Genomic DNA, 9,717 nt, shown 5'->3' with positions numbered 1-9,717 from the left:
CTTCGCATGAGGTGGCCAAAGTACTGGAGTTTCAGCTTTAGCATCATTCCTTCCAAAGAACACCCAAGGCTGATCTCCTTTAAAATGGACTGGTTGGATCTCCTTGCAGTCCAAGGGACTCTCAAGAGTCTTCTCCAGCACCACAGTTCAAAAGCATCAATTCTTCGGCACTCAGTTTTCTTCACAGTCCAACTCTCACATTCATACATGACTGCTGGAAAAACCATAGCCTTGACTAGACGGACCTTTGTTGGCAAAGTAACGTCTCTGCTTTTCAATATACTATCTAGGTTGGTCATAACTCTTCTTCCAAGGAGTAGGCATCTTTTAATTTCATGGCTGCAGTCACCATCTGCAGTGATTTTGGAGCCCCCAAAAATAAAGTCTGCCACTGTTTCCACTGTTTCCTCATCTATAATTTTGGTGACCCATAAATCCCATCTATTATTACTATAACATACAGTTCCTTTTCAGTTCAGTTCAGTCGCTCAGTCGTGTCTGACTCTTTGTGACACATGGACTGCAGCACGTCAGGCCTCCCTATCCATCACCAACTCCCACAGTTTACTCAAACTCACGCCCATTGAGTTGGTGATGCCATCCAACCATCTCATCCTCTGTCGCCCCCTTCTTCTGCCTTCAATCTTCCCTAGTATCAGGGTCTTTTCAATGAGTCAGTTCTTCACATCAGGCGGCCAAAGTATTGGAGTTTCATCTTTAGCGTCAATCCTTCCAATGAATATTCAGGCCTGATTTCCTTTAGGATGGACTGGTTGGATCTCCTTGCAGTCCAAGGCACTCTCAAGAGTCTTCTCCAACACCGCAGTTCAAAAGCATCAATTCTTTGGTGCTCAGCTTTCTTTATAGTCCAACTCTCACATCCATACATAACTACTGGATAAACCATAGCCTTGACTAGACGGACCTTTGTTGGCAAAGTAATGTCTCTGCTTTTTAATTACTCTTAGAAAAGCTTAATATAAAGAAATGTTGCTCTATATTGTTCTCAGAAATACACTGCAATCAAATATAACCAATCACACAGTAACTCATATCTTTTTTTTTTTCCCCCCTCTGATGCAAAGTCTGAGGCAAAAGAACAAGGGTTTTGGTGTTAGTTACATTACATCCAGATGTTTTTTTTTCTTTTTTCATTTGTTCATTTATTCTTTCTTTTGCCTTTCCCTAGCTGTGTGATTGGGAAAATGTACTTAATCCTCTGAACTTTAGTGTCCTTGTTTATGAAACCAGCATGCATCGTAAGTGGTGGTTTTTATTCCAATGTTTAAATGGAGAAAATTGGGCAAGATTATAAGGGGAAAAATAGCATACATGGAGTGATACAAGTTAAGGTCTTCAACGCAGGGGAAACAGAGTCAAGCTTGCTGGTGGTTGGGTTTTTCTTGCAACTCTCTAGGGCTCTGATTAGTAACAGAAACCCTGGGTAAGTGCGTGGAGAAACCTCGTAACCAATCCAGCAGGTTGAAGCTGTATCACTGTGGTTTTTCTCTTTAAGATACCAAACCTTCCGGTTTTGTTTGGTGCCTCTTTTCTAAACTGCTTTATTGACTGCATCACCGGCTGTGTGCTAATGGTTTCTTTTTTACCAGTGAACTGGATTATCCCTCTGCAAATCTCCCTGGGGTTCTTGGAAAAATATCTGAAATTGATAAGAGCCAGGACATACCCAGGGTATTCGAAGGAAATACCCAGCTAAGAAATCACTGACTGCTCTACAGAGTTTGCAGAGATGTTAGGGAGATCTTAACTGTCTCCTTAGAAAGGTCCAGTTAAAGGTGTATTTTTAGGTCTCAGAGATCTCCTTGGAATGCTCTTTTTGGGGGGTTTGGGGAGAACACCGAGATAGGAAGAAGCCTAATAGTAATGTGTTTGAGCCTTTAACTCTGAGGCTTCTCAAGCAGGCTGCTCTTTTCCTAACTCAGCTGGGTTCCCACAGACCAAGCAGAAATGGTCTGACTCAGAGAGAAGATGTGGGCTCCAGCCCAAGGATGGGCTCTCACTGATCCCAGATACCGATCCCCTCCAACTCGGGGCTCCTTTCCTCTGCTTTGAAGTCCCTGGCAGGCAGTTCTGCCCAGAAAAAGGCATCCTCACTGTGGCTTGCTGGCTGCAACATTTCCAGAGAGGTGCACAAGGCAGCCAGTGACACATGGCTCCCAGAGGGCACACCAGCCTGCAGAGGAAAGAAACGTGTTACCACAATCTCACTTCTCTCTTTGAAGACTCTTTCTTTCTCCTTTCTTATATATATATATAAAAGATATGAGCTAGCATTAAATGTGGTAAGAATAAAAATGAATATTTCTGCACTGGTGACTATGTGTCTGGGTTCATGGACTTTTTGGCATCTAAGGGGCTTCCCTGGTGGCACAGATGGAAAAAAAAAAAAAACTACCTGCAATGCAGGAGACCTCAGTTCAATCCCTGGCTCAGGAAGATCCCCTGGAGAAGGAAATGGCAACCCACTCCAATATTCTTACCCGGAGAATCCCATGGACAGAGGAGCCTGGCAGGCTACAGTCCATGGAGTCCCAAAGAATTGGACATGTCTGATCGACTAACACACGGTCATGAACCTCATCATTAAAGACAGAATGACAATTCAAACTCACTTATAAGTGAATCAGTAGAACTCTTTGTAATCTAAATGAAAAAAAATAATGTAAGCAAATACAGCCATTATTATTATTATTAAGAGGGGGAAAGGACTTCCCTGGTGGGCCAGTGGTTAAGAATCCTCCTGCCAATGCAGGGGACACAGGTTCGAACCCTGGTCTGGGAAGATTCCACATGAAGCAAGACAACTAAGTCCTGTGGCCTAAAACTACTGAGCCCACATGCCTAGAGACCATGCTCCACAACAAGAGATGCCACCTCAATGAGAAGCCCATGCATGGTGACAAAGAGTAGCCCTCACTTGCTGCAACTAGAGAAAGCCCCCAAGCAGCAACGAAGACTCAGCATTGCCAAAAATAAAATACATAAATGAATTTTTTTTTAAAGGGAACAAAATATGCCACCTCAAAATATACCACGTTACTATATAGATTATTCTGAATTAAAGCCCCTTGAGCAGTAGCTGGTGCAAGCCACACTGACCCTCCTTTATTCCCTGAAAGCAGGAAATAAGTCTTCCAAGTGAAGTGATCCTCCGTGTACCAGGAGGGTAGAAAGACATCCTTATCATCAGAGACAGGGAATTCAAGGCTGAGAAGGTTGTGTAAACAAACTTTGTTGCTTCCTCAGTAATTTACTGCCCCAAGCCTACACTTCTTCCTGCTATCGATTCTTCACGAATTTACTGTTTATTTGTCTAAGACGTATAAAAAGTGCCTGCTTATTCACTTCTTTGAATCTCCTATTTTTATGAACTCCCTTCCATACAAAACTTCAGTTTGTTTTTCTCTGTTCAGTCTGTCTCAGGTCAACTTAATGATTACATCAGCAGTGATTCTCCAGCTTGAGCATACTAACACTAACAGCAACCAGTCAATCCTAAAGGAAATCAACTCTAAAGATTCATTGGAAGGACTGATGTTGAAGCTGAAACTCCATTACTTTGACCACCTGATATGGACTTGCTGGAAAAGACCCTGATGCTGGGAAAGATTGAGGGCAGGAGAAGAAGGGGACGACAGAGGTTGGATGGCATCACCAACTCGATAGACATGAGTTTGAGCAAGCTCCAAGAGATGGTGAAGGACAGGGAACTCTAGTGTGCTGCAGTCCATGGGGTTGCAAAGAGTTGGACACAGCTGAGTGACTGAATAACCACAACAAAACACTAACAACTTGTAAAAAAAAAAAAAAATGCAGACTCCTGAATCCCACCCCTAGACAGATTGATTAAGTAAGTCTGGGGATATAACCTGGAACTCTCTACTTTAGTAAGCTCACCAAATGCAATCACCAAGTTGTTTCCAACTGTTTGCAACCCCATGGACTGTAGCTCACCAGACTCCTCTGTCCATGGAATTTTTTAGGCAAGAATACTGGAGTTCATTGCCACTTCTTTACTCCAGGGAATCTTGCCAACCCAGGTATCAGACTTGCGACTCCTGTGTCTCCTGCACTGGCAGGCAGATTCTTTACCTCTGCTCCACCTGGGAAGCCCCAAAACCAACTTTAGAAATCCTAGCCTTCCTAAAAGAGAAAGCACACTTAGTATGAAATATACAAAGTAAAAACTGCAAAAACATTGCTGACACTTTCCCAAAGCCAATGCTCACAATTATAAGTGTTTGTACAGGACTTTGAATCTAATGTTACAACCTCATGTTCCCCAAATAGGAGCAACCTCTTAGAATAAAAAATTATAGGAGAAAGAAAAAATCTGCCATTGCTGCTAGTGCTTCTCTGGGAAAATGAAGACTATAGGAAAAGCTTTCAATTAAGGTAACTTTGTATCTCAGAGCTCTGCTTAGCTCACCAAATAGAGATTTTTGTGGTCCTAATAGAAATGTTTCCTGTGGTTGGGGGTCTGTACAAAAGCCCTCTGTGTTCAGAGGCACCTGAATTATATTCTTAAAGGGTCTTTGGTTGTTTTTTCAAAATACTGTTTATATACCACATTTTTTTTCTTGAGAAGGAAAGATATCAACTGAGCTGGGAATGTTGGCCATCCTAATTACTATTCGACCTTTACTCATAGCCTGTTTTTGTTGTTGTTGTTGTTTTTTGTTTTTAACTTTGAGACCGTGATGCTGAGAAAGATTGAAGGCAAAAGGAGAAGGGGGTGGCAGAGGATGAGACGGTTAGGTAGCATCACCAACTCAGTGGGCATGAATTAGAGTGAACCCTGGGAGACAGTGAAGGACAGGAAAGCCTGGTATGCTGCAGTCAATGGGGTTGCAAAGAGTTGGACGTGACTTAGGGACTGACTAACAATGGATTATTCAATCTCTCTATGCTTGAGCTTCCTCACACATTAAATAAGGATGATAACAGCTTATTTTATCGATTCTAAATGGACATTTTCCCCATAATTTAGTATGTCTGATAATGATTTTCTTTTTTAAAGCATTGTGTCCTAAATTAACTGGTGTATTTTTCTTAAGGGTGTATAAAATAATGGAATGTTCTATAATGATGATGTCTTTTGTTGTTGTTGGATGAAATATGATAATAATATGGATATCCTAAGCATTTGTGAGGGTTAACTGAGTTAAGAAACAAAATGGTTAGAACCGTGACTCGCTAATAATTAATCACTTAATAGATACAATCTATTAGTACTCTTACCTGTGGGTAGATTATAAATTAACTAGTCCCTCCTTGGTGGCCCTTTAGCTCATCTCCAATATTTCTATCATTATGAAGTGAAGAGAAAGGAAGTGAAAGTCACTCAGTTGTGTCCGACTCTTTGTGACTCCATGGACTAACCATTCATGGAATTCTCCACGCCAGAATACTGGAGTGGGTAGCCTTCCTCTTCTCCAGGGGATCTTCCCAATCCAGGAATCGAACTGGAGTCTCCTGCATTTCAGGCAGATTCTTTACCAACTGAGGTATGAGGGAAGCCCTTCTACCGTTGTCAGTTCAGTTCAGCTCAGTCGCTTAGTCGTGTCCGACTCTTTGTGACCCCATGGACTGCAACACGCCAGGGCTTCATGTGCATCACCAACTCCTGGAGCTTACTCAAACTCATATCCTTTGAGTCAGTGATGCCATCCAACCATCTCATCTTCTGTCATCCCCTTCTCCTCCTGCCTTCAATCTTTCCCAGCATAAGGGTCTTTTCAAATGCGTCAGCCCTTTGCATCAGGTGGCCAAAGTATTGGAGTTTCAGCTTCAATATCAGTCCTTCCAATGAACACCCATGACCAATCTCCTTTAGGATGGACTGGTTGGATCTCCTTGCAGTCCAAGGCACTCTCAAGAGTATTCTCCAACACCACAGCTCAAAAGCATCAATTCTTTGGAGCTCAGCTTTTTTCATAGTCCAACTCTCACATCCATATGTGACTGCTGGAAAAACCATAGCCTTGACTAGACGAACCTTTGTTGGCAAAGTAATGTCTCTGCCTTTTAATATGCTGTCTAGGTTGCTCATAACTTTTCTTCCAAGGAGTAAGCATCTTTTTATTTCATGGCTGCAGTCACCACCTGAAGTGATTTTGGAGCCCAAAAAAATAAAGTCTGCCACTCTTTCCAATGTTTCTTCATCTATTTGCCATGAAGTGATGGGACCAGAAGAATTGATGCTTTTGAACTGTGGTGTTGGAGAAGACTCTTGAGAGTCCCTTGGACTGCAAGGAGATCCAACCAGTCCATTCTGAAGGAGATCAGCCCTGGGATTTCTTTGGAGGGAATGATGCTAAAGCTGAAACTCCAGTACTTTGGCTACCTCGTGCAAAGAGTTGACTCATTGGAAAAGACTCTGATGCTGGGAGGGATTGAGGGCAGGAGGAGAAGGGGATGACCAAGGATGAGATGGCTGGATGGCATCACTGACTCGATGGACATGAGTCTGAGTGAACTCTGGGAGTTGGTGATGGACAGGGAGGCCTGGCGTGCTGCGATTCATGGGGTCACAGAGAGTCGGACACGACTGAGCAACTGAACTGAACTGAACTGACCTGATGGGACCAGATGCCATAATCTTTGTTTTCTGAATGTTGATCTTTAAGCCAACTTTTTCACTTTCCTCTTTCACTTTCATCAAGAGGCTCTTTAGTTCTTCTTCACTTTCTGCCATAAGGGTGGTGTCATCTGCATATCTGAGGTTATTGATATTTATCCCTGCAATATTGATTCCAGTTTGTGCTTCCTCCAGCCCAGCGTTTCTCATGATGTACTCTGCATATAAGTTAAATAAGCAGGGTGACAATATATAGCCTTGACGTACACCTTTTCCTATTTGGAACCAGTCTGTTGTTCCATGTCCAGTTCTAACTGTTGCCTCCTGACCTGCATACAGATTTCTCAGGAGGCAGGTCAGGTTGTGGTATTCCCATCTCTTTCAGAATTTTCCACAGTTTATTGTGATCCACACAGTCAAAAGCTTTGGCATAGTCAATAAAGCAGAAATAGATGTTTTTCTGGAACTCTCTTCCTTTTTCGATGATCCAGCAGATGTTGGCAATTTGATCTCTGGTTCCTCTGCCTTTTCTAAAATCAGCTTGAACATCTGGAAGTTCACAGTTCATGTATCATTGAAGCCTGGCTTGGAGAATTTTGAGCATTACTTTGCTAGCAAGTGAGATGAGTGCAGTTGTGCAGTAGTTTGAGCATTCTATGGCATTGCCTTTCTTTGGGATTGGAAATTGACCTTTTCTAGTCCTGAGGCCACTGCTGAATTTTCCAAATTTGCTGGCATATTGAGTGCAGCACTTTTGCAGCATCATCTTTTAGGATTTGAAATAGCTCAACTGGAATTCCATCACTTCTACTAGCTTTGTTCTTAGGGATGCTTCCCAAGGCCCACTTGACTTCACATTCCAGGATGTCTGGCTCTAGGTGAGCGATCACACCGTCGTGATTATCTGGGTCTTGAAGATCTTTTTTGTACAGTTCTTCTGTGTATTCTTGACACCTCTTCTTAATATCTTCGCTTCTGTTAGGTCCATACCATTTCTGTCCTTTATTGAGCCCATCTTTGCCTGAAATGTTCCTTTGGTATCTCTAATTTTCTTGAAGAGATCACTGGTCTTTCCCATTCTATTGTTTTCCTCTGTTTCTTTGCACTGACCACTGAGAAAGGCTTTCTTATCTCTCCTTGCTATTCTTTGGAACTCTGCATTCAAATAGGTATATCTTTCCTTTTCTCCTTTGCTTTTCACTTCTCTTCTTTTCACAGCTATTTGTAAGGCTTCCTCAGACAGCCATTTTGCATTTTTGCATTTCTTTTTCTTGGGGATGGTCTTGATCACTGTCTCCTGTACAATGTCATGAACCTCTGTCCATAGTTCATCAGGCACTCTGTCCATCAGATCTAACCCCTTAAATCTATTTCTCACTTCCACTGGTTTAAATCTAAATCTCACTTCGATTTAAGTCATACCTGAATGGTCTAGTGGTTTTCCCTACTTTCTTCAATTTAAGTCTGAATTTGACAATAAGGAGTTCATGATCTGAGCCACAGTCAGCTCCCGGTCTTCTTTTTGCTGATTATATAGAGCTTCTCCATCTTTGGCTGCAAAGGATATAATCAATCTGTTTTGGGTGTTGACCATCTGGTGATGTCCATGTGTAGAGTCCTCTCTTATGTTTTTGGAAGAGAATGTTTGCTATGACCAGTGCATTTTCTTGGCAGAACTCTATTAGCCTTTGCCCTGCTTCATTTTGTACTCTAAGGCCAAATTTGCCTGTTACTCCAGGTGTTTCTTGATTTCCTTCTTTTGCATTCTAGTCCCCTATAATGGACATCTTTTTGGGGTGTTAATTCTAGAAGGTCTTGTAGGTCTTCATAGAACCGTTCAACTTCAGCTTCTTCAGTGTTACTGGTCGGGGCATAGACTTGGATTACCATGATATTGAATGGTTTGCGTTAGAAACGAACAGAGATCACTCTGTCGTTTTTGAGACTGCATCAAAGTACTGCATTCCAGACTCTTGTTGACTATGATGGCTACTCCATTTCTTCCAAGGGATTCCTGCCCACAGTAGTAGATATAATGGTCATCTGAGTTAAATTCACCCATTCCAGTCCATTTTAGTTCACTGATTCCTAAAATGTTGACGCTCATTCTTGTCATCTCCTGTTTGATCACTTCCAATTTGCCTTGATTCGTGGACCTAACATTCCAGGTTCCTATGCAGTATTGCTCTTTACAGCATCAGACTTTACTTCCATCACCAGTCACATCTACAACTGGGTGTTGTTTTTGCTTTGGCTCCATCTCTTCATTCTTTCTGGAGTTATTTCTCCACTGATCTCCAGTAGCATATTGGGCACCTACTGACCTGGGGAGTTCATCGTTCAAGTGTCCTATCTTTTTGCTTTTTCATATTGTTCATGGGATTCTCAAGGCAGGAATACTGAAGTGGTTTGTCATCCCCTGCTCCAGTAGACCCCATTTTGTCAGAACTCTCCACCATGACCCGTCCATCTTGGGTGGCCCTACACGGCATGGCTCATAGTTTCATTGAGTTAGACAAGGCTGCGGTCCATATGATTAGATTGGTTAGTTTTCTGTGATGGTGGTTTTCAGTCTGTCTGCCCTCTGATGGAGAAGGATAAGAGGCTTACCATTATATATGGCATCAAATATTTTTATATGTAAAACTTCATGTCCACCTCTAATTAGGATAGACTGCTGAAAGTGCAATTACCAAGGTCAAAAAGCAAGAATGGTATTTAAAGGTTGGAGTTAAGAAAGGCAGTCAAATCTGGATTAGGTTCGCCAAAGGATTCTTAGTCATTCTACTTAACCTTTCTGCCTCTCGGTTTTTGCATAGATCAAATGAGAATAATGATAAAATTCACAGGTGTTACAGAGAAAAACCACAGGCCCACAAGGGCAGCACATCCCAGAAGGATATCAGGCCTAGACTTAATGGCTCTCTTATTTGCAGTTTCAACCTCCCCTAGAAATGTAATCTTAATCAACCAGCCTGGAATTTTCTGCTCAGCACCAATGACATCATCTGTCACATGGGCCCTTTCCACTCCCCTCCCCACCTCGAAAGGGGGAGGCGGCCAGCTGTGTGATAAACTCCCTTCCCCCTCCCACTCCAAAAGTGTCTGGGCCTCAA

The sequence above is a fragment of the Budorcas taxicolor genome, chromosome 13 (genome assembly GCF_023091745.1).
Source record: "Budorcas taxicolor isolate Tak-1 chromosome 13, Takin1.1, whole genome shotgun sequence".
NCBI lineage: Eukaryota > Metazoa > Chordata > Mammalia > Artiodactyla > Bovidae > Budorcas > Budorcas taxicolor.
Note: the sequence above shows the minus strand (reverse complement) of the source record.